At 48.3% G+C, this 25,625-nt stretch overlaps 1 long non-coding RNA gene across 1 annotated transcript in view; it reads right to left on the bottom strand.

Annotated features, from left to right (window-relative positions):
- LOC143817992 (uncharacterized) overlaps positions 1 to 22,960 on the bottom strand; it is a 42,619-nt gene extending 19,659 nt beyond the window's left edge. The window contains exon 1 of the long non-coding RNA XR_013224245.1: positions 22,872 to 22,960. This is a non-coding gene — a long non-coding RNA (uncharacterized LOC143817992). The remainder of the gene's footprint in view (positions 1 to 22,871) is intronic.
- Between the last annotated feature and the right edge of the window lie 2,665 nt (positions 22,961 to 25,625).

The raw sequence follows: 25,625 nt of genomic DNA, 5'->3' as shown, positions 1-25,625 counted from the left end.
TACTCGAGTATAAGCCGAGATTTTCAGCCCAAATTTTTGGGCTGAAAGTGCCCCCTCGGCTTATACTCGAGTCATGATCGGTGGTGGGGTCGGCGGGTGAGCACTGTCATATACTTACCTAGTCCCGGCGATCCTGGCGCTCCCCCTGCCTGTTACACGGTCTCCGGGTGCAGCAGCCTCTTCCCCTGAGCGGTCACGTGGGACCGCTCATTAGAGAAATGAATAGGCTGCTCCACCCCCCATAGGGGCGGAGCCGCATAATTCATTTCTCTAATCAGCGGTGCCGGTGACCGCTGACAGAGGAAGAGGCTGCGGCACCGAAGACAGGCAGGGGGAAGGAGCGGGACGCCGGGAGCAGGTAAGTATCGCATATTCACCTATCCTGGTTCCACACGCCGGGCGTCGCGCCATCTTCCCGGCGTCTCTCTCTCCGCTCTGACTGTTCAGGCAGAGGGCGCGATGACGCATATAGTGTGCGCGCCGCCCTCTGCCTGATCAGTCAGTGCAGGGAGACGCCGGGAAGATGGCGCCGAGGAGCTGCAAGACAGGTGAGTATGTGTTTTATTTTTTTTTATTGCAGCAGCAGCTATGGGGCAATAATGGACGGTGCAGAGCACTGTATGGTACAGCTATGGGGCAGAGCACTGTATGGTACAGCTATGGGGCAGAGCACTGTATGGTACAGCTATGGGGCAGAGCACTATATGGCACAGCTATGGGGCAGAGCACTATATGGCACAGCTATGGGGCAGAGCACTATATGGCACAGCTATGGGGCAGAGCACTATATGGCACAGCTATGGGGCAGAGCACTGTATGGTACAGCTATGGGGCAGAGCACTATATGGCACAGCTATGGGGCAGAGCACTATATGGCACAGCTATGGGGCAGAGCACTATATGGCACAGCTATGGGGCAGAGCACTATATGGCACAGCTATGGGGCAGAGCACTATATGGCACAGCTATGGGGCAGAGCACTATATGGCACAGCTATGGGGCAGAGCACTATATGGCACAGCTATGGGGCAGAGCACTATATGGCACAGCTGTGGGGCAGAGCACTATATGGCACAGCTATGGGGCAGAGCACTATATGGCACAGCTGTGGGGCAGAGCACTATATGGCACAGCTGTGGGGCAGAGCACTATATGGCACAGCTGTGGGGCAGAGCACTATATGGCACAGCTATGGGGCAGAGCACTATATGGCACAGCTATGGGGCAGAGCACTATATGGCACAGCTATGGGGCAGAGCACTATATGGCACAGCTATGGGGCAGAGCACTATATGGCACAGCTATGGGGCAGAGCACTATATGGCACAGCTATGGGGCAGAGCACTATATGGCACAGCTATGGGGCAGAGCACTATATGGCACAGCTATGGGGCAGAGCACTATATGGCACAGCTATGGGGCAGAGCACTATATGGCACAGCTGTGGGGCAGAGCACTATATGGCACAGCTATGGGGCAGAGCACTATATGGCACAGCTATGGGGCAGAGCACTATATGGCACAGCTATGGGGCAGAGCACTATATGGCACAGCTATGGGGCAGAGCACTATATGGCACAGCTATGGGGCAGAGCACTATATGGCACAGCTATGGGGCAGAGCACTATATGGCACAGCTATGGGGCAGAGCACTATATGGCACAGCTATGGGGCAGAGCACTATATGGCACAGCTATGGGGCAGAGCACTATATGGCACAGCTATGGGGCAGAGCACTATATGGCACAGCTATGGGGCAGAGCACTATATGGCACAGCTATGGGGCAGAGCACTATATGGCACAGCTATGGGGCAGAGCACTATATGGCACAGCTATGGGGCAATGGTGCAGAGCATTATATATATGGCACAGCTATGGGGCAACGGTGCAGAGCACTATATGGCACAGCTATGGGGCAATGGTGCAGAGCATTATATATGTGGCACAGCTATGGGGCAACGGTGCAGAGCATTGTATATATGGCACAGCTTTATGTGGAGCATCTATGGGGCCATAATGAACGGTGCAGAGCATTATATGTGGCACAGCTTTATGTGGAGCATCTATGGGGCCATAATGAACGGTATGGAGCATCTATTTTTAATTTTGAAATTCACCGGTACCTGCTGCATTTTTCCCCCTAGGCTTATACTCGAGTCAATAAGTTTTCCCAGTTTTTTGTGGCAAAATTAGGGGGGTCGGCTTATACTCGGGTCGGCTTATACTCGAGTATATACGGTAATTTAAGAAAAAACTCAGATTTTTTTTTTACACAGAAAATAAACGTTATTTGTAAGGATTTGGATTTCCTACTAAAGCTGAAAAAATGTTATTTGTGAGTATTTGGATCCAGGATCATACACATGAGCTTTTTCTGGAGTAAAAGTAAAATTCAAAGAGCCTGAGTATAAAGTTTTTGCTTTCAATGCTAAATTCCTGTGTTTCTTTTATATCCTGCTGCAGTTCACAAAATTCATGCTGAGAAAAGCTATTTGGTGTTTCCTTTTGTATAGTTAATGGGAACGGAACTTGTGCGAGAGAATTCTCAGTTTTGTAAGTAAGAGAAAAGGATGAGGCGATGGTGAGACATGACAATTTTGTAACTAGGTGAGAACAAAATCTCCTGACAATGGTAACGGTAGGCTATAAGGCTACTTTCACACTAGCGTCGTGCACTGCACGTCGCTATGCGTCGTTTTGTAGAAAAAACGTATCCTGCAAAATTGCTTGCAGGATGCGTTTTTTCTCCATAGACTTGCATTAGCGACGCAGTGCGACGCATTGCCACACGTCGCAACCGTCGTGCTGCGGTTGCGTCGTGTTGCGTCGGACCGTCACCACAAAAAAAGTTACATGTAACGTTTTTTTGTGCGTCGTGACCGTCTTTTCTGACCGCGCATGCGCGGCCGGAACTCCACCCCCACCTCCCCGCACATCACAATGGGGCAGCGGATGCATTGTAAAACTGCATCCGCTGTCACCGTTGTGCGGCGCTTCCACAGTGCACGACGCTAGTGTGAAAGTAGCCTTAGGCTACTCTCACACTAGTGTCGTACTCGGCCCGTCGCAGTGCGTCGGGCCGATGTACCGACGCTAGCGTTGTTTGCGCTGCACAACGGGTGCAGCGGATGCTGTTTTTCTGCGCATCCGCTGCCCCATTGAGAGGTGCGGGGAGGAGGGGGCGGAGTTCCGGCCGCGCATGCGCGGTCGGAAAAGACATTCTCGACGCAGCAAAAAACGTTGCAAGCAACGTTTTTTGCTGCCGACGGTCCGCCACAACACGACGCAACCGTCGCACGACGGTTGCGACGTGTGTCAATGCGTCGCAATGCGTCGCTAATGTTAGTCTATGGAGAAAAAACAAAAGCACTTTTGCAGGATGCATTTTTTCGCCAAAACTACGCATTGCGACGTATGCACAAAAACGCTAGTACCCTAACTTGTATGTTCTTATGAGGGTAGGCAGGAATTGTACAAATACAGCATTGAAATCTAATCTATCTATCTATCTAGAGGTTGGACTTGTCACCTTTCATTTAATCCTTGTCCCTGAGCACAGTTTGGTACTAAAAAATAACGCATTGTATTCACTGCCCGATGGTCAGTCTCTGCCGCTGCCCCAGTGTCTGACATTGGCTGTGACAGTGATGCAACAGGAGCAGCGCAGGAGCTGATCAGTTTGTTCAACATCTCTGCCAGTGTAGATATAATGCCCCACTCCTAGCCGTTGAGCTCACTGACATGACATTGTGTCACGGGAAGACTAGGTGAGCGAGAGCTAATAACCCGGACCCCTGCAATTTCCCTCAGACTAGGGAAATCCTGACTGACCCTCTACCTGGAGTTTACACTGATGGTGTGCATGTCCAGGCCTCGACCCTCGCCCTGTCTCCTGTTTCAACCCTAGGCTGAAACCAACCGCCCACCACCCAGTGAAGAGGTAATACACCAATACCCACAGTTAGTACAGACAAGGATAAAGGAATATACACCACGCCGCAGTCACTCAGGAATACACTATAAATGTGCAGGGCAAAATAAATACAAATATAGGAAGGAGTAAATAAGACTAAGGAAAATACACCACCAGCAACAAATGTCCAACAACCAGCTCTCCACTCCAGACCGAGATAACAACGCACAAGACAGAAGCTATAATCGGCGACGCCCAATGATCAGGAGAACTATTTAAAGGCCATGGGCATGGCCCAGCTTCCAATCCGAGGATCAGGTAAATTAACCCCGGAACAGCTAGATAAAATCTAGCCGACGCCAATGAGCAAATAGTGGTCAAAAGCGGAATTACCGCTGTCTGTCGAACGACCTGGTCTGAACAGCGTCCGACATGACAGTACCCCGCCTTCTACGAGGGACCCCAGAGCCTTCACGGCTTATAGGACCCAGCTTGTCTGGATGGCGACGATGAAAAAAACTGACCAGCCGATCCGCATGAATATCCCAGGCTGGTACCCAGGACCTCTCCTCAGGCCCATAACCACGCCAGTGTACCAAGTACTGTAAAATGCGACGCACTACACGAGAGTCAACCACCCTGGTGACTTCAAACTCCAAATTACCATCCACCAAGACTGGAGGTGGCATAGGCGCCGCGTCCACAGAACCCACCACCTTCTTTAGAAGAGACCTGTGGAACACGTTGTGTATCTTATACACCGTAGGGAGCTCCAAATGGTACGCTACTGGGTTAATGACGGCAGTGACCCTAAATGGACCAATAAACCGTGGACCCAATTTAAGGGATGGTATTTTGAGTCTTATGTTTTGTGTGGATAACCACACCCAGTCATCCACACTCAGGTCCGGACCTGGCACATGCCTACTGTCAGCCACACGTTTGTACCTAGCACCCACACTCAACAGGCGCTGTTTAACTCTCCTCCAGACTGATGACAATTGTGCTCCTAACTGATCCTCCTCCGGAACGCCGGAAGAGCCCCTCTGACTCAAGGTACAAAATTGAGGATGTAGCCCGTAAACACAAAAAAACGGAGACTCCCCAGACGACTCCTGGCGGTGATTATTGATGGCAAACTCAGCCAAAGGAAGAAAGGTAGACCACTCCTCCTGGTTATCAGAGACAAAGCAGCGTAGGTATTGTTCCAAATTTTGGTTCATACGCTCAGTCTGACCATTTGACTGAGGATGGAATGCCGAAGAATGAGACAACTTGATCCCCAGCCGTGAGCAAAATGCTTTCCAAAATTTTGCCACAAACTGAGACCCCCTATCAGACACGATGTCAGACGGAACCCCATGAAGTCTGACCACCTCCTGCACAAATACCTGAGCCAGAGTCTTAGCGTTAGGCAACGAAGGCAAAGACACAAAGTGCGAAATTTTAGAAAACCGATCAATAATCACCAAGATGACCGTGTTCCCAGCTGATGAGGGCAAATCAGTGATGAAATCCATGGAGATTTCCGTCCATGGCTTACTAGGTACTTCAAGAGGAAGTAGTGTGCCAACAGGACGGGAGCGGGGTGTCTTAGCCCTAGCGCACGTGGTACAAGCTGACACGTATGAGACCACGTCCTGTCAGATCTTGGGCCACCAAAACCGACATGACACCAACTCCAAGGTACCTCTAACCCCTGGGTGGCCAGCCAGGACTGCATCATGATGCTCCGCCAAAACCTTTAAGCGGAGATGAAGCGGTACAAAAGATTTGTTGATGGGAAGCTCCGATGGTACCTCCTCCTGAGCCTCGGCAATCTCAGCCTCAACCTCGGTAGTGAGAGCCGAAACCACAACACCCTTTTGGAGGATGGGTACTGGATCTTCTCGAGGTTCACCCCCCGGAAAACACCTGGACAGAGCATCCGCCTTAGTGTTTTTAGACCCCGGTCTGTAAGTGACAACAAAATTGAACCGCGTGAAAAACAATGCCCAGCGAGCCTGCCTGGGGGACAGACGCTTGGCTGACTCCAAATACAGCAGATTGTTATGATCGGTAATAACAGTAACCTGATGTACCGACCCCTCCAAGAAGTGTCGCCATTCCTCAAAGGCCAACTTGATTGCCAACAACTCCCTGTTGCCGATATCGTAGTTACGTTCGGCGGACGACAGTTTCTTGGAGAAATAGGCGCACGGACGCAAACCACTCAAAGATGAGCCTTGAGATAGTACCGCCCCCACACCAACCTCAGACGCATCGACTTCCACAACAAAGGGTTTTGATACGTCTGGCTGCACAAGAATGGGGGCTGAAACAAAACTGTTCTTAAGAAATTCAAATGCGCGCACAGCAGCCTCAGGCCAAACGGAGAAATTGGCACCCTTTTTAGTCATGTTAGTTAGCGGTTTAGCAATGATGGAAAAATCCTTGATAAATTTCCTATAGTAGTTAGAAAACCCAAGGAACCGCTGAAGTGCTTTCAGGTTATCAGGACGTTCCCAATGCAGCACCGCTTGCACCTTAGCGGTGTCCATTTTAAAACCAGAAGCAGACACAATATAACCCAAGAAAGGCAACTCTTGAACAGAAAATACACATTTCTCAAGTTTAGCATACAGCTTATTCTCTCTGAGAAGCTGTAACACCTGCCTGACATGATTTAAATGAGCATCCCGGTCGCAAGAATATATGAGGATGTCATCTAGGTACACGATAATGAATTTCCCCAAAACACGCGAGAACACATCATTGATGAAATGTTGAAACACTGCAGGTGCGTTAGTCAACCCAAAAAGGCATCACCAAATTTTCAAAATGACCCTCAGGGGTATTAAAAGCCGTCTTCCACTCATCACCTTGACGGACTCTTATGAGGTTGTACACCCCCCTGAGGTCAAGCTTGGTAAACCACTTAGCACCCGCCACCTGGTTGAACAAATCTGGTATCAGTGGCATCGGGTATGGATCACGAACCGTAATCTGGTTCAACTCCCTGAAATCCAAACACGGGCGTAATCCGCCATCTTTCTTCTTCACGAAGAAGAACCCTGCTGCCACCGGCGAGGATGACGGCCTGATGTGCCCTTTGCTCAAGCTTTCAGCAATATAATCTTTTAATGCTTGTCTCTCTGGACCGGAGATGTTAAACATCCTTGCTTTAGGCAACTTGGCCCCTGGTTTAAACCTGATAGAACAGTCATAGGGACGATGTGGCGGAAACTCTGAACAACCCTTTTCAGAGAACACATCCACAAAATCCAGAAGTGACTCCGGAACGCTTGAAGTCACCGCAGCCACACATGTGGCCAGGCAATTCTCCTGGCAAAACTCGCTCCACTGAATTATGTCCTGCGTTTTCCAGTCAATTACCGGGTTGTGCATGGATAACCAAGGAAAACCCAAAACCACCTGAGCAGGAAGATTCCTGAGCACCTTACATGTAACCCGCTCGGAATGTAGAAGCCCAATGTGGAGTTTCACCTCAGCCACAAATTCAGTAATCTCCCCCTGAGAGAGAGGAGCAGCATTGATGGTGACCACACGGATAGGATCAGACAGTTTTTCAATCCTAAAACCTGTGCGCGCAAACTCCTTATCAATGAGATTTGTGGCTGAACCACTATCCACAAAAACAGTAATTGGCAGCTCACTGCCAGCGATAAAAACCTTAGCAGGGAGCATGCATTTAGAAACCACCATGGAGGTTATACATAAGCTCAGATTGGTCTCCTCCACACCCTCTGAGCTTAGAAGTTTTCCGCCGTTGCATTTTTCTTAGACAGCAGAGGACAGATGTTAATAAAATGACCAGTTTTACCATAGTAAAAACAGGCACCCTGCTTCCTGAGCTCAGGGGCTCGACGCTTCACATGTGACACCCCTGCGATTTGCATAGGCTCCGTGGGCTCACCTGCAGCAACCACACGTGAACCTAAACCCTCTCCCATAGGCGGTGTCTCATGCTCCCCCTGACCCAAACGGCGATCAATGCGGACAACCAGACTCATAGCGGAATCTAGAGAAGCAGGAGTCTCGTACATCAGAAGAGCTTTTTTAACCCTTCCAGAAACCCCATGAATAAACTGACTCCGCAATGCTGGATCATTCCATTGTGTATTGATTGCCCAGTGACGAAATTCAGAACAGTAATCCTCTGCAACTCGCTCCCCCTGGCAAATAGTGCGTATCTTAGATTCTGCTAGAGCCATTCTGTCAGGTTCATCGTAGATTTTCCCAAGAGAAGAAAAAAAACTCTCCACAGAGTCAAATGCAACAGAATCAGATGGCAAAGAAAACGCCCATGCTTGGGGATCCCCGCTTAATAATGACAACACCAAGCCCACACGCTGAGCCTCATTACCCGAGGAGATCGGGCGCATACGGAAATATAGTTTGCAAGCTTCACAAAAAGAAACAAATTTACTGCGTTCCCCAGCAAATTTTTCAGGCAAAGGGAATTTAGGCTCAGCAACTCTTCCTGTCGCTCCAGCTTGCACATTAGATACTGCTAGTCCCTGTTGCTGAACTGCCCCCTCAACTTAGTGACCTGTAGGGACAGCGCCTCCAACTGGTGGGTTATGGAAGTCATGGGATCCATGACAAGAGAAAAAAAAAAGAAACCCTTTTTTTTGTTGGGCCGATTATAATGTCACAGGGAGACTAGGTGAGCGAGAGCTAATAACCCGGGCCCCTGCAATTTCCCTCAGACTAGGGAAATCCTGACTGACCCTCTACCTGGAGTTTACACTGATGGTGTGCATGTCCAGGCCTCGACCCTCACCCTGTCTCCTGTTTCAACCCTAGGCTGAAACCAACCGCCCCCCACCCAGTGAAGAGGTAATACACCAATACCCACAGTTAGTACAGACAAGGATAAAGGAATATACACCACGCCGCAGTCACTCAGGAATACACTATAAATGTGCAGGGCAAAATAAATACAAATATAGGAAGGAGTAAATAAGACTAAGGAAAATACACCACCAGCAACGAATGTCCAACAACCAGCTCTCCACTCCAGACCGAGATAACAACGCACAAGACAGAAGCTATAATCGGCGACGCCCAATGATCAGGAGAACTATTTAAAGGCCATGGGCATGGCCCAGCTTCCAATCCGAGGATCAGGTAAATTAACCCCGGAACAGCTAGATAAAATCTAGCCGACGCCAATGAGCAAATAGTGGTCAAAAGCGGAATTACCGCTGTCTGTCGAACGACCTGGTCTGAACAGCGTCCGACATGACACATTGGCACTGCAGCCATGGCAGAGACTCACTGGTGGACCCAGGGAAGATGAGTATAGCATGGTTTGTTTTTTTATATACCAAACGCCACCTAAAGACATCCTTAACTGAAAATCGTCAACCCCTTTAACGTGTGAGTGACCACTGCAACATTTAACATCCACCCAAAAGAGGGCTTAGGGCCGATGTTAGTGACACACATTATATATATATATATATATATATATATATATATATATATATATATATATATATATATATATATAGTGCCTTGCGAAAGTATTTGGCCCCCTTGAACTTTTCAACCTTTTCCCACATGTCATGTGCAGCGCCCCAGGGTCCTGGTCGTTGCAGTAATGTCGTTCTTCCACCAGGGGGAGTGATGTTACGTCTGAAGGCAATAAAGGAGATCTCTTTACCAGGTATCACAAACAACACAACACACTTCACACTCCAGTCCACCAGGGGGAGCAATGCTCCTATATACTAGGGCACTCCTCACAATTAGGTAAAACTGGTGGTCTGGATAGGAAGTGAGGCAGAAGCTGACTGGGCTTCACCCAGGGTGCGCCACTCAGGCAGCCAGAGGGGAAGGAGCAACATATAAGCAGCAGGAGAGGCGAGCTGGGCTTCACCCAGTTAGCTGCTATCTGGGCTCCGCTCAGGTAGTGGGTCCCTGACAGGGGTGGGATCCTGTCAGAGGCCTAGACAGAAGGCCACGGAGCTGCGCCTGCCCGACGTGTGGCAGCATCCTAAGAAAGAGACATTGGAAGAGAATTGTATTGTAGAGAGTGAGAAACGAAGTCATAGCAAAAGGAGAGGAAACCAGAAGGAGTTCTGCCCTGCAAAAGGCTGCCTCCTTTCTGAGGCGCAGGATCCGGTAGCCGGAACACCGAGGGAGTCATCGTCTCCAAGCCTTGCTCCAGAGACCGGCAGGACAGCTAATTCCATATTAGTTGCCCGACCTATACCCAGGATGCACGGTGGCAACTGTGGGGGCCGGGGCGTGCTAGAGTCCCTGTAAAAAGCCTCAGGCCACCAGTCATACGGGTTTATCCTATCCATACCATCAGGGGGACGGAGAGAGAGACATAACATCTAGAACATCTACAACAGTTGTGACGACCTTACTGAGAAGCTTAGCAGGAAGGTACTACAACACCCAGGCGCTAGAGGAAGGCTACTGATTTCCACCTGGATAAGGGGACTCTGGATTTGCCTTCAGACTGGCCAGACTCTGCCTGCCCTGTGATCTGGTGCTCTGGACTGTGGATGCTGAAGCCTTCAGTAAAAAGGTAAAGAGACTTCAACCTTGTGTCCTCGTTCTTCACTGCGCCTCACACCATCCACCATCTACACCACTGGGAAGCCCTGGGGATACACTTCACCTGTGGGAAGGTATACCACCTAGCTGCCATTACATCACCCCAGCAGACCCCTAAGCAGCGTTGGTCACCCTGACCGAATACCACAGGTGGCGTCACGAACATTATCCCTTTAAAGACCTTTCCCCCATTTACAATGGAAGTCCCTAGGGTCATGGCCCGGGTCAGCCACCGTGACATCCCCCACTGAGAACCGAAGGACCCGGTACCGAGTACCCCATTGCCCTACCGGGGGCGCTCCACATGCTTCAAACATAAAGATACCAAATGTAAATTTTTGGTGAAGAATCAACAACAAGTGGAACATAATTGTGAAGTTGAGCGAAATTTATTGGTTATTGTAAATTTTTGTGGAAATTCAAAAGCTGAAAAGGGGGGTTTTGAAATATTATTCGGCCCCTTTAACTTAATACTTTGTTGTGCCACCTTTTGCTGCGATTACAGCTGCAAGTCGCTTGGGGTACGTCTCTATCAGTATTGTACATCGAGAGACTGAAATTCTTGCCCATTCTATCTTGGCAAACAGCTCGAGCTCAGTGAGGTTTGATGGAGATCGTATTTTTCAGCTCTTTCCACAGATTCTCGATTGGATTGAGGTCTGGACTTTGACTTGGCCATTCTAACACCTGGATACGTTTATTTGTGATCCATTCCATTGTAGATTTTGCTTTATGTTTGGGATCACTGTATTGCTGGAAGACAAATCTCTGTTCCAGTCTATGGTCTTTTGCAGACTCCAACAGGTTTTCTTCAAGAATGATCCTGTATTTGACTCCATCCATCTTCCCATCAATTTTAACCATCTTCCCTGTCCCTGCTGAAGAAAAGCAGGCCCAAACCATGATGCTGCCACCACCATGTTTGACAGTGGGGATGGTGTGTTCAGGGTGATGACGCTCAAGGTAAGTACAGATCATCCTGCTTTCCTTTCAGTACCCGGGGTTTACAGGCACGAGCGAGTGCTTTAGCACAGCTCCTGGCTGTAAAATGATTTAACCCCTTCAGATGGATTTACTTCGTGGGACGTGACAGATCAACAGAAGGTATGTATATTGTTGGTTTATTATTTTGCCGAGCGCGGGTCTTCAGGTGGATTGAGAGAGCAATAAAATATTAAAACAACCTGTGTGTTTATTTCATTAAAATACTTTTTAATAATGTGTGTGTTTTTTTAACCCTTTCATACAATTGGATTAACAATGGATAGGTGACATAATTGACGCCTTTCCATTATTAATCTGGCTTAATGTCACCTTACAATAGCAATAGTTTGCTATCCCCATTAGGCCACCGAGCTCTATTCCACTGTGATGGCCAACATTCCCTGATGAACCCCCGCTATTCCCACGGGGGGGGGGGGGGGGAAATGCGTTGGATACTACCTGGGATGTCGCTCATGTGTGGCTTACCGATGATTCAGTGTGACAGCGACCCTCTATATCACAGCACAGATGAGTATATGGCTATCTGAGCATTATATGTGATATGAGTTGATGAATAGTATCGGCCTCAAATGTGCAGACTATGATAATGTGTTGAAACCCTACCTAAAGGGAATATATGACTTTTTGAGGTATCACGTGCTGAGGTCTCTGGAACTATTATGTTTGAAAGTGGCCTGTGATTTTTGTGGGGGTCGATCGGTGGCCTAATGGGGAAAGCAAACTCCGTTTTGTATTTCATCTGAGGGGTATTGATCAGCTGCAAAACTTTATATAAATGGTTATTATTGGTGATTCAGAATGTATATACATTTCTTTAAAAGTGGCATAGAATGTTCAGTTTTTGGCTTTCTCCTAATAACACTACAGAACAAATGAGACAAGCATATAATCTTACACTATATGTGCCTACAGATTGACATTTTGGTATAAAGGGGATACTATTCCCTATTGTTTCCCATTAGGGAGCTGAATAGAGCATTTATTATTGGGGGAAGCACCTGGTCTATTTATTACTGATGTAACACCCCTTTAGGGCTACCACGGTACACTGGGTGTTATGGGGGGTCTCACCTCTCCAGGGCGCAGTGCCTCCACCCGAATCTTGATTGGAGCTCTCTCTGGGACTGCAGAAGGACTATTATCTTCTGCCAGGGGCTGACTCGGGAAGCCTCTGCCACACTCAGTACACACTCACAGGGATCAGGAGTAAGGCTACGTTCACATTTGCGGTCCTCGCCGCAGCGTCAGGCGCCGCAGCGGCGCCGCATGCATCATGCGCCCCTATATTTAACATGGGGGCGCATGGACATGCGGTGCACTTGCGTTTGGCGCCGCATGTGTCCCTGCGGCGCCCGCGTCGGGGCGCAGAGGACGCAGCAAGTTGCATTTTTGCTGCGTCCGATATCAATGAAAAAAAGGACGCATGCGGCGCAAAACGCAGCGTTGTGCATGCGTTTTGCCGCGTTTTTGTTTGCGTTGTGCGCTGCGGCGCCGACGCTGCGGCGCACAACGCAAATGTGAACGTAGCCATAAACAGTTTAACAGGTTTATTGCTATGCAGCATAAATGAGATGGATTTAAAAGAATAACATGCAATACAAGTAACTGTGCTCTGTCAAAGTCATATACACATCACACTCTAATTCTACTTCAACGCTGCAAGTATAACGTAGCAGGGTTTTTGTTTCTTCTAGTTTAACTCAGTCCAAACGTTGGGGCCCAGTTGCCACGGATGTTGGCGCGCAAATTAGAACAGTTGGAGCACTTAGACGAATATTAATAGCAATAGTCTGGGCTGTAATGTACTCACTGTAAATAGCGCTGGTAGGACCACAAGTCTCAGAAGGGCACTCACTGTGCGTCTCCAACGGTCGGATGGTTCTCTGGGGGCAGCCGGATTCAGTCCTTTATACGGTGAGAGTGCCGGCAGAACTCTCCAAGTTCTTGATGCAACTTGCTCCAGAGGGTAAAACAAAGCCGCGCTCTCTCCAGCAGCGCTTATATCCGAGGGGACAGCAACCCTGCAGCGTGGTGCAATGCAAATCCACGGTGCTCAGTCTCTCCCAGCAAGATGCCACGCTCTTTTCTTTCTCTGAATTCTTGCTTTCACTTTCTGCCCAGCTCCTCCCTCCAAGTCACTCCTCATTAGTGTTGAGCATTCCGATACCGCAAGTATCGGGTATCGGCCGATACTTGCGGGTATCGGAATTCCGATACCGAGATCCGATACTTTTGTGGTATCGGGTATCGGTATCGAAACAACATTAATGTGTAAAAGAAAGAATTAAAATAAAAAATATTGCTATACTCACCTCTCCGACGCAGCCTGGACCTCACCGAGGGAACCGGCAGCGTTCTTTGCTTAAAATGCGCGCGTTTACTTCCTTCCGTGACGTCACGGCTTGTGATTGGTCGCGTGCCGCCCATGTGGCCGCGACGCGACCAATCACAGCAAGCCGTGACGTAATTTTCAGGTCCTGAATGCCTAATTCTGCATTCAGGACCTGAAATTTACGTCACGGCTTGCTGTGATTGGTCGCGTCGCGGTCACATGGGCGGCACGCAACCAATCACAAGCCGTGACGTAATTTTAAAATGCGCGCGTTTCCTGCCTCCCGTGACGTCACGGCTTGTGATTGGTCGCGTCGCCCATGTGACCGCGACGCGACCAATCACAAGCCGGAACGTAATTTTAAAATCCTGAATGCCTAGAATTAGGCATTCAGGACCTGAAAATTACGTCACGGCTTGCTGTGATTGGTCGCGTCGCGGCCACATGGGCGGCACGCGACCAATCACAAGCCGTGACGTCACGGAAGGAAGTAAACGCGCGCATTTTAAGCAAAGAACGCTGCCGGTTCCCTCGGTGAGGTCCAGGCTGCGTCGGAGAGGTGAGTATAGCAATATTTTTTATTTTAATTCTTTCTTTTACACATTAATATGGATCCCAGGGCCTGAAGGAGAGTTTCCTCTCCTTCAGACCCTGGGAACCATCAGGGATACCGTCCGATACTTGAGTCCCATTGACTTGTATTGGTATCGGGTATCGGTACCGGATTAGATCCGATACTTTGCCGGTATCGGCCGATACTTTCCGATACCGATACTTTCAAGTATCGGACGGTATCGCTCAACACTACTCCTCATCCAATCCAGGCTGTGTCATCTGACTGAAACAAGGATCCCTGGGAATTGTAGTCCAAGGGTCCTTGGGAATCGTAGTCCACTGCAGCTCAGAGGAAAATCTGCTAATGTCTGTAGGTCCCCATTTAACAGCAGCTGCAAAGCTCTTCTTAGTGTCTGTAAATCCCAGTATACCAGTAGCTGCCCTGACAGTTCCCAGTGCAGGTGTTACATTCTCCCCCTGGTGAGTTATTGAAAGTGTCCCAGCATGACATGAGGACTCACTACCTGAAATATGAATGGGGGTTAAAGCATCCTGATTAACACCAAATTTACATGCACACAAACCACCTCCTGGACACATGGGAGATACTGGGAAATAAGGCCAAATAGGGCTCCTCCAGGTGGGTCTCTTCATTTAATAAATGTCCCTCTTCTGAACTCTCCCCAATGGTGGGCAGAGCGCACTCGCCTCCTGACAAATGTCCCTTTTTTGTGATTCCACTTCAGGAGTCTGGTTTTCAGGGCCCCCACCTATGGGGCATGGGTCCTCAGTCCACCTGTAGCTCCATTGACCGTCGGGTCCCCATTCATCCCCGGACTCGCGGTCACTTCCTCCTGAAGCAACTCCAGGCTGGGGTGGTTGTTGACACCTACGACTTCTCCTATTGCATGGAAGACCTCCTTGGGTTGGCAATGGCGGTAACGGGATGTTTTTTCCCACAGGCAACAAATGGTGTCGATGATAGGTTTTGACAGCTCCACCCCCTTTCTTGGGCTTCACTCTGTAGGCCAGGACACCAGGCAGCTTCCCCATCACCACATAAGGAACAGGACACCACCGATCAGCAAGCTTGTGCTTCCCAGTAAGACCTATAAGTTGGATAAGGACTCTATCTCCAGGCAGTAAAACTTGTTCCTGAACTCTACAGTTGTAGCGAGTCTTATTGCGCTTCCCTGATCGACCAGAGGCCTGCTCTGCCAATCTGTAAGGTTTTTTTAAATCTTCTTTTAGCTGGGACACATATTTTAAGTAGGTCTTCCCATTAAAATTGTCAAAGGATGTCCCAAAACTAATATCCACTGGTAGCCGGGCTTTTCTTCCAAACATGAGAAAATAAGGCGAGTATCCCGTTGACTCATTTGTGGTGCAATTGTAGGCATGAACCAACTGACTCACATGCCTGCTCCATTGTCCCTTCTTCCTGGGATCCAAAGTGCCCAACATGTTCAGAAGGGTACGGTTGAACCTCTCAGGTTGAGGGTCCCCTTGGGGGTGATACGGGGTGGTTCTGGATTTTTTGATCCCACAGATGGCGCATAGCTCCTTGATTAGTCTACTTTCGAAAGCTCTTCCTTGATCGGTATGGATGCGGGCAGGCAGCCCATAATGCACGAAGAACTTCTCCCATAGTGTTTTTGCTACAGTAGTTGCCCTTTGATCTTTGGTGGGGTAGGCTTGGGCATATCGGGTGAAATGGTCAGTGACCACTAACACATTACTGACATTGCTTTCATCAGGCTCGATGGAGAGGAAATCAATGCACACTAGCTCAAGTGGGCCATCACTGGTAATGTTCACAAGGGGGGCTGTTCTCAAAGGCAAGGTTTTTCTCAACACACACCGGGATAATGATTTGCAGTATTCTTCAATATCCGCTTCCATCCGAGGCCAGTAAAATCGGTCAGCCACAAGACTCATGGTCGTTTCGATGCCAAGATGTCCATGGTCATTATGCAGGGACTTCATGACCATCCTCCGAAATTGGGTGGGTAACACCAGCTGTCGGCGGACTCGTCCCTTCTGGCGCTTTGCCTCCCGGTATAGTAGTCCATTTCTTATTACCAGAGACTCTAGCTGCCGAGTCAGCAGGACAGATTCCTCTGTTCGTAATGCATTCTTTTCGGGCCTCCAGCCCCTCTTAACCCACCATCAGACAACCCCCACTGATCGATCCTCCTGCTGTGCCTTTTGGACTTGATTACGAGTCAGTTGAGGGAGAAAGTCTGGGGTTACATTTGTCACTCGGCAGTACAACAACGGGAGTGCTTCACTGGATACTCCTAAGAATTCAGCACAACCCTGCATAGGGAGAGCATTTGTTTGATGTCTATGGCACAGAGTCTTCACCTCAGGGGCAGGGACCTCTATCCATCCTCGTTCTTCTTCCTCATTTAAGGGTTCCCTAGGCAGGCGAGAGAGTGTGTCTGCATCAATGTTACTGATCCCCGGTCGATACTTTAAGCTGAAATCGTACAAAGAGAGTGCGGCAAGCCAAGCCACCGGTACCCCGTGGCATCCAGTTTTGCCGTGGTTCTCACGTAGGTTAATGGATTGTTGTCGGTATGAATCACAAAGGGTACCCCATAGAGGTAGTCATGCAGCGTGTCCACTACAGCCCATTTCAAAGCCAGAAACTCCAGTTTGTGAGCTGGGTAGTTGCGTTCACTGGGAGTCAACCCTCGACTAATGTAGTAGACGGGACGCAGACAGCCTTCATGGTCTTGATAGAGAATCCCTCCTAGTCCATCAAGAGAAGCATCTACATGTAACACATTTGGTTTACTGGGGTCTGCATAGGCCAACACTGGGGTTTGGGTCAAGCATGACTTCAGTTTCTCGAATGCCTCGTCGCATGCCGGTGTCCATCTATCCCCAAAAAGTTCATTAACTTTGAAGTAGACCCTCTTTCCTGACCTTGAGGAGTGGGCTGTCCTCCCGGAAGGGGGATACCCCTGAGTAAGGGCAGTTAACGGCTTCACAATCTGAGAGTACTGGGGTACAAATCTTCGGTAGTATCCGCAAAATCCTAAAAAGGACCTAAGCTCCTTCAGTTTGGTGGGTTTAGGCCAGTTTACAACAGCCTCCACTTTGGCGGGGTCGGTGGAAATTCCTTCTCTGCTGACTATGTGCCCCACATATTTCACAGTCGTCTGGCAAATCCGGCACTTGTCAAGGGACAACTTCAACCCAGCCTCCTTCAACCGATCCAGCACCTTGAACAACCGCTGGTTGTGTTCTTCCAGAGTCTTCCCAAAAACAATTAGATCATCTAGATAAACCAGGACCTCACGTAAGTGCATGTCCCCCACTACTTTGTCCATACATCTCTGAAAAGTGGCCGGAGCACCTGTCAGTCCTTGAGGCAGTCTCTGAAACTCGAAGAACCCAATGGGGCAGATAAAAGCGGTCTTCTCTTGATCTTCTTTTGACATGGGTATCTGATAGTAGCCACTCCAGAGATCTAACACAGAAAACCATTGGCTCCCTTGCAGGCAATCCAAAGCTTCATCGATTCGGGGCACAGTGTACTGGTCGGGGATCGTACGTTTATTCAAGGTACGATAATCCACACACATCCGAATAGCTCAATTTTTCTTTCGAGCTATCACGATGGGGGAAGCATAGGGGCTACTAGACTCTATGATGACTCCTGTGTCTAACATACCGCGTAGATGCTGCCTGACATCTTTGATATCCGCCGGGGCCAATCTTCGGGATCTCACTCGAAAAGGCTTTTGATCCTTCAACCGAATGCGATGCTCCACTCCTTGGGCGAGTCCCATGTCCCATTCACCTAGAGTAAAAACTGCACCTCGCATCATCAGGCCATCAATGACCAACCCCCTCTCGTCAACTTTTAGCTCGCTTCCTTCAAAACAAGGGTCAAAGCTTTCAAGGCGTAGTTCCCTCTTTTCCTCCTCCGTTCTCACATAGGCCTCCAGGCAGACTGGGTGGATGGATAGGGTCTGCGAGTAATTTTCTCCCCCAACTTCCCGACACCACTGAGCTAACGCACAGAAGATGTTGGCATTTGTTCCCACTATGACAGGTGTTGGTCTCTCATCTGCCTCGGCCTCTGGGCAGATTAGAGCTATGATGGGTATCTCTTTATCCACTCCAACAACAGTCTTTGAGAATCGTAGCGTCACGGACACGTATCCTCTGTAGGGGTAGCTCTGCTCACTCAGTCCCCACACCACGAGTCCAGACAACGGTTTCAGAGGCACGTTGGATAAATATCTCTTATACCATCCTTCAAAGATGATGGATACTTGAGACCCGCTATCCAGTAATACTGTGCAAGGTTGACCATTGATATATGCGGGGACATGTGGGGATGGTCCCACTAAACCTTCAGGCAGGGTTTTCGATGATGCACTATTGGATGGGGCGGTAGAGTAGGTCTTAGTTGCTGATGGGTGCTCAGTATGGGGTTCTATTGGCCCCCTTTCCCGTTTCCCGACTGCCTCTGAGGGTGATGGGGAAGATGTGAAGAATTCTTTGGGCTCCACCTCTTCGGACACTGATGAGCTATATGGCCTGGACTCCCACAGACAAAGCACCCTTCTGGTTTCCTACTCTCTACTCTACCGAGGTCATCATTCTCTCTTCCTGAAACCAGGGTTTGCTTCTCGGCTACCTCCGCAGCACTTTGTAGCCGCTGTATTATCTTGGCCTGAGCACTTAACAGTTGTGTGATCTGCTCCCCTGTTTCTCGATGACTTTCAACAGTTCTATCTCTCGGCAGTCGGCTGCTGGCTTCAAGGCAACAGTAGTCACCCGAGGGGATGTCGTCTCTCTTGCGGCCAAAATAACCTCCTCCTTCCCAACTTCCTTAGGCAACTCATGAAAAGAACCAGGAATCTTCTCTCTATCACAAGACCTCATCCGCTGGGCAATTGGATCATGAGTGAGAGCTCCTCTGAGTACTTGTTCCAGGTGACACTGATCAACTTCTTTAGGGCTGATGCCACCTTTAGATATTATTCTATGAACCAGCTTATCTAGTCGATATAGATAGTCGGACATCTTCTCATCTGGCTGTTGGTACGTGGTACAGAGTTTATAGAGTAGATCAGTAGCATCTTCAAGGGATCCAAAAGCATCTTCTAAAGCACTCATATAATCTTGATAAGTTGCCAGAGGCTTGCTCCGCCAAGCAGCCTGCACCACCTCCATAGCAGTACCCTTCAAGCTCTCTACTATTCTCTGCTTCTTTACAGCATCAATGCACTGCCACTGTAAAGTGACATCCCTCCAAGTATCATATCCTTCTTCTCTAGTAGGGGTGGGGAGGGCACCCGAGGAAGTTCTTAGACGACGGTAGTTCCCTTCTGGCTGCATCTTGGCAAACTGACTGACTAACTTTTCCATAGCTGTCATAAGCACATCAGCAGGGGCCGCTGTCTCTTCAGGACGGAAGCTAGGTGGAGAAGAGGGTGGATATATACTAGTCTTTCTAGGCTGAGTGGTTGATTCCTGTTGTCGGGTCTCAACTTCGGACTCAGTAGGCCAAGTGATCTGCCATTGTCGACCATACTCTGAAGACATGACTACCATGGATGGGAAGTATTCTTTTCTCAAGATCTGCCCGGTTGAAATCAGGGCTGTGGGTAACTGTCCCCGCTTTTCCTTCCGGCGGTCGACCACTTTAGGGTGGGCAAGTTCAGTGAGTCAGTTAACTATTTTCAGTATCTCTTCATCAGACGCATCACAGAGCTCACCACTCACTGCAAAGCTTTGTTTGGCAGGAACATCCATCTCTTCACACCACAAATACACTTCTCGTTTTGTTAAAGTCTCCATAGTAAATACTCCTGTGTTAGTTCTGTATCTCAGCAGTGCCTCCACTGTAACACCCTTTTAGGGCTACCATGGTACACTGGGTGTTATGGGGGGTCTCACCTCTCTAGGGCGCAGTGCCTCCACCCGAATCTTGATTGGAGCTCTCTCTGGGACTGCAGAAGGACTATTATCTTCTGCCAGGGGCTAACTCGGGAAGCCCCTGCCACACTCAGTACACACTCACAGGGATCAGTAGTAAAACAGTTTAACAGGTTTATTGCTATGCAGCATAAATGAGATGGATTTAAAAGAATAACATGCAATACAAGTAACTGTGCTCTATCAAAGTCATATACACATCACACTCTAATTCTACTTCAACCCTGCAAGTATAACGTAGCAGGGTTTTTGTTTCTAGTTTAACTCAGTCCAAACGTTGGGGCCCAGTTGCCGCGGATGTTGGCGCGCAAATTACAACAGTTGGTGCACTTAGACGAATATTAATGGCAATAGTCTGGGCTGTAATGTACTCACTGTAAATAGCGCTGGTAGGACCACAAGTCTCAGAAGGGCACTCACTGCGCATCTCCAATGGTCGGATGGTTCTCTGGACGCCAGCTGGGGGCGGCCAGATTCAGTCCTTTATACGGTGGGAGTGCCGGCAGAACTCTCCAAGTTCTTGATGCAACTTGCTCCAGAGAGTAAAACAAATCCGCGCTCTTGCCAGCAGCGCGGGTATATCCGAGGGGACAGCAAACCTGCAGCGTGGTGCGATGCAAATCCACCGTGCTGTCTCTCCCAGCAAGATGCCACGCTCTTTTCTTTCTCTGAATTCTTGCTTTCACTTTGTGCCCAGCTCCTCCCTCCAAGTCACTCCTCATCCAATCCAGGCTGTGTCATCTGACTGAAACAAGGATCCCTGGGAATTGTAGTCCAAGGGTCCTTGGGAATCGTAGTCCACTGCAGCTCAGAGGAAAATCTGCTAATGTCTGTAGGTCCCCGTTTAACAGCAGCTGCAAAGCTCTTCTTAGTGTCTGTAAATCCCAGTATACCAGTAGCTGCCCTGACAGTTCCCAGTGCAGGTGTTACACTTATATTTTTTTATACCATTTGTGCCTACAGATTGATTTTTTGGTACAAAGGGGATACTATTCCCTACTTTCTCCCATTTGGGAGCTGAATAGAGCATTTATTAGTATGGGAAGTACTCGCTCTATTTATTATTTATATTTTTTTCATTTTTTATGTTTACTTTGTAATTTTTTCTGTGTTTTTTTCACTGGGGCAATGGGTGTATAGGGACACATTTTTTGATCATAGGGATTTGTAGGGACAGGAGGGCAAGCCACCGTGGAGTGGGGGCGCCTACCACTGAAACTTAGGGTGCCAACCTCCACTGTCAGGTAGTAGTCATTTTAGTCTATTTATAGGGCCCAAAAGGATATACTATTGGTGCATATCATTTTTCCCTATGATATTTTGTATTTTTGCTACTTGTCTCCAATTTTGGAATATCTTTTTAAACTTTATATATTAAAATTTATATTTTAGGGATCCTTGTTTTTTCTTGTTTGGTTTTTCTGGTAAAGTAGGATCTTGACATATTTGTTTTTGGTGGATTGAACATTGGATCATACAGAGATCCACAAGCCTTCCATCCATAGATTCTGTCAGTTGCTTGATCTATTTACGATCAACATTGCGTGCAGCCACCACAGCCTCCCAGACACTGTTCCGAGAGCTGTACTGTTTTCCCTCCCTGTAGATCTCACATTTTATGAGGGACCACAGGTTCTCTATGGGTTTCAGGTCAGGTGAACAAGGGCGCCATGTCATTATTTTTTCTTCTTTGAGACCTTTACTGGCCAGTCACGCTGTGGAGTAGTTGGAGGCATCTGATGGAGCATTGTTCTGCATGAAAATCAAGTTTTTATTGAACGATACCGACTTCCTGTACCACTGCTTGAAGAAGTTGTCTTCCAGAAAATGGCAGTAGGTCTGGGAGTTGAGCTTCACTCCATCCTCAACCCGAAAAGGTCCCACAAGTTCATCTTAGATGATACCAGCCCATACCAGTACCCCACCTCCACCTTGCTGGCATCTGAGTCGGAGTGGAGCTCTCTGCCCTTTACTGATCCAGGCTCCGGCCCATCCATCTGGCCCATCAAGAGTCACTCTCATTTCATTAGTCCATAAAACCTTTGAAAAGTCAGTCTTAAGATATTTCTTGGCAAGTCTTGACATTTTATGTTATGTTTCTTGTTCAAAGGTGGTCGTTTTTCAGCCTTCCTTACCTTGGCCATGTCCCCGAGTATTGCACACCTTGTGCTTTTTGTTACTCCAGTAACGTTGCAGCTCTGAAATATGGCAAAACTGGTGGCAAATGGCATCTTGGCAGCTTCATGCTTTATTTTCCTCAATTCATAGGCAGTTATTTTGTTCCTTTTTTGCCCAACACGCTTCTTGCGACCCTGTTGGCTATTTGCCATGAAACGCTTGCACGCAGTGTAGAGGTAATACAGTGATTACGAGTGACATTATACACAGGAGCTTTGTATATAGAGTCAGTGTACAGGTAATACAGTGATCACCAGTGACAGTATATACAGGAGCTCTGTATATAGTGTACAGTGAAAAGGTAATAGAGTGTATAGTGTCAGTGTACAGGTAACACACTGACTCACCAGTAACATCAGTAGCTGAATTCCTTTTCTTTGCTTTTCTTTTTCATGCAGAGCAGACCGCCATCATTTCTACCAGCCAGGACTCGTCTCTGCATAAAATAACACATAGTTACCTAGAGCAAGGCTTCTAGAGCACATTCACCACTTTTTCCCTTTCTTCTGCACTACACATCTGAATACAGATGTGCACCCACCATTAATACATAATTAGTTATTATGCAATCCACCATTCCAAATATAAATTATAATCCACCACTGCGCCCCCACCAACTGTAAATAGCCATTTTCCCAACATAATAAATATATACATTAATTAGCCCCTGTACTCTTTCCACAATTCATTACCAGCCACTGCATCCTCAAAGTCCCCCACTATGTGCCTCCCACTCCCCTGATTCATTATATTTACATGCCCCTTCCGCCCAAATTCATTGTCATGTCTTTTCTCTCTCCCACCCCCACTCTCTATTCATTATCAACTGCTCTCCCCACATTCAGGCCATGTGCACACGTTCAGTATTTTTCGCGTTTTTTCGCTATAAAAACGTGATAAAAACGCAAAAAAAACGCAAAAAAAACGCTTAGGCTACGTTCACATTAGCGTTGTGCGACGCAGCGTCGGGCGACGCATGCGTCATGCGCCCCTATATTTAACATTGCACTTGCGTTTTGTGACGCATGCGTCACTGCGGCGCACGTGTCAGGGCGCAGAGGACGCAGCAAGTTGCATTTTTTGTGCGTCCGAAATCAAGCAAAAAAAGGACGCATGCGTCACAAAACAATGCGTTTTGCATGCGTTTTGCATGCATTGTGCGTTGCGTCGCTGACGCAACACACAGCGCAAATGTGAACGTAGCCTAACATATGCCTCCATTATTTTCAGTGTATTCCGCATTTCTTGTGCAAATGTTGCATTTTTTTCCGCGAAAAAATCGCATCGCGGAAAAAAAAGCAACATGTTCATTAAATTTGCGGAATTGCGGGGATTCCGCACACCTAGGAATGCATTGATCTGCTTACTTCCCGCATGGGGCTGTGCCCACCATGCGGGAAGTAAGCAGATCATGTGCGGTTGGTACCCAGGGTGGAGGAGAGGAGACTCTCCTCCACGGACTGGGCACCATATAATTGGTAAAAAAAAAAAGAATTAAAATAAAAAATAGTCATATACTCACCCTATGATGGCCCCGGAGTCTTCTCGCCTCTCATCGGTGCATGCTGCCGCTTCCGTTCCTATAGATGGTGTGTGTGAAGGACCTGCGATGACATCGCGGTCACGTGACCGCGACGTCATCGAAGGTCCTGCACACACACACCATCTATAGGAACGGAAGCCGCTGAGGAGATCGGCTGTCTGCAGGTGAGTATAACCATTTTTTTTATTTTTTTAAATTATTTTTAAACATTCTATCTTTTACTATTGATGCTGCATAGGCTGCATCTATAGTAAAAAGTTGGTCACACTTGTCAAACACTATGTTTGACAAGTGTGACCAACCTGTCAATCAGTTTTCCAAGTGATGCTACAGATCGCTTGGAAAACTTTAGCATTCTGCAAGCTAATTACGCTTGCAAAGTGCTAAAAAAAACTGCGAAAAAAAGGGAAAAAAACGCAAAAAAAAAAATGCGGATTTCTTGCAGAAAATTTCCGGTTTTCTTCAGGAAATTTCTGCAAGAAATCCTGACGTGTGCACATACCCTCAATACATCACTTACTCCCACCACCCTCAAAATTCATCACTATTTGCTCTCCCTCAGGTCCTTATTTGCTCTCCCCATCCCCCAGCTTCAATTCAATTGTTGTCCCCGTCCCTCACTTCATCATTTGCAGTCCCCCATTCTCCTCCACTTCATCATGTACAGTCCCCTTTCATTCATGTGCAGTCCCCCTCCCCCACTTCATCATGTGCAGTCCCCATCCGTTCATGTGCAGTTCCCCTCCCCCACTTCATCATGTGCAGTCCCCTTCTGTTCATGTGCAGTCCCCCGTCCCCTCCCTCACATCATCATTTGCAGCCCCCCTTTCATCGTTTGCAGAACCCCCTCCATCATTTGCAGAACCCCCTCCATCATTTGCAGAACCCCCTCCATCATTTGCAGCACCCCTCCATCATTTGCTGCCCCCTCCATCGTTTGCAGCCCCCTCCATCGTTTGCAGCCCCCTCCATCATTTGCAGCACCCCCTCCATCATTTGCAGCACCCCCTCCATCATTTGCAGCCCCCTCCATAATTTGCAGCACCCCTCCATTAGCCCCCTCCATAATTTGCAGCACCCCTCCATCATTTGCAGCCCCCTCCATCATTTGCATCCCCCCTCCATCATTTGCAGCCCCCTCCATCATTTGCAGCACCCACCTCCAGCATTTGTAGCCTCCTTCCATCATTTGCAGCCCCTCCATCATTTTCAGCACCCACCTCCATCATTTGTAGCCTCCCTCCATCATTTGCAGACCCCCTCCATAAGCCCCCATTTCATTATTGCAGCACCCCTCACCCATTTAATTCATTTTATCAAGAAAAAAAAAAGTTTTTCATACTTACTTCACAAGTGATCCTCAGCAGGCACAGCTCCTATTCTTGTCACAGTAGACGCTATAACTGGAAGAAGCCAATACATTGTATCATTTTCAGCAGTGAATCAGCTAGACTGTATGGGCTGCTGACAGGACCTGGAAGGAGCCCACACATTCTAGCTATAACCATGTCCGACACGTGACCAGAAGTCCAGGGAGGGCAGAGGGAGTCGGAGCTGT

This window comes from Ranitomeya variabilis, chromosome 3 (assembly GCF_051348905.1).
Source record: "Ranitomeya variabilis isolate aRanVar5 chromosome 3, aRanVar5.hap1, whole genome shotgun sequence".
Lineage (NCBI taxonomy): Eukaryota > Metazoa > Chordata > Amphibia > Anura > Dendrobatidae > Ranitomeya > Ranitomeya variabilis.
Note: the sequence above shows the minus strand (reverse complement) of the source record. Positions and strands in the feature narration are given on the sequence as shown.